At 41.3% G+C, this 620-nt stretch overlaps 1 non-coding gene across 1 annotated transcript; it reads left to right on the top strand.

Moving 5' to 3' along the window:
• On the top strand, nucleotides 1-74 carry TRNAI-UAU (transfer RNA isoleucine (anticodon UAU)). The gene has a single exon. It is a non-coding gene; the product is annotated as a tRNA-Ile (tRNA).
• Nucleotides 75-620: the final 546 nt, after the last annotated feature.

Raw genomic sequence — 620 nt, forward strand, 5'->3', positions numbered from 1 at the left:
AGTCCCGTAGCTCAGTTGGTTAGAGCGTTGGTCTTATGAGCCGAAGGTCGCGGGTTCGAGCCCCGCCGGGACTAATTTTTATTTTGATCCATAAGCTATGTCGTGAACCGCGCTGAAATGAACGGGCCCTGTTCAGCCCGTTCATTAGTTAGGCCGACTCATGAATAAGCCCTGTTCAGCCAACCGGGCTGAGCACTGGACAAAAAACCGGGCCTCTGCGAATTGCTGACTTTGCTGTCTGGAATTCGTTCGGGCGTAGAATACCAAACGCAAGTTACACGTCCGATCGGTTTTATTGAAAACTGATGAACCATAAAATGTAATAAAGAAACATCTAATTGTCCAAGTCCACCATTTGTCACAGTTTTAACTTGCGTGAATACTGTAAAATTCTTGGTGCTCTTGTCCTTTATTAGCAGTAATAATGGTGGACACAACAAGACCACCAGGAATACCCTAAACTCTTAATCACAAAACATCCAGCAACTATTTGAAGTGGTCCCATGATAGTTAAAAAAAGATTGCAACTTGCACAACATGACAAAAAATTTATACTTTTAAATTGTACTTTCAGAAATTGCAGTTATAGAAAGTTATTGACAGTTATTGTTAGTTATTAG

Source organism: Carex rostrata, chromosome 15 (genome assembly GCF_964058835.1).
Source record: "Carex rostrata chromosome 15, lpCarRost1.2, whole genome shotgun sequence".
Lineage (NCBI taxonomy): Eukaryota > Viridiplantae > Streptophyta > Magnoliopsida > Poales > Cyperaceae > Carex > Carex rostrata.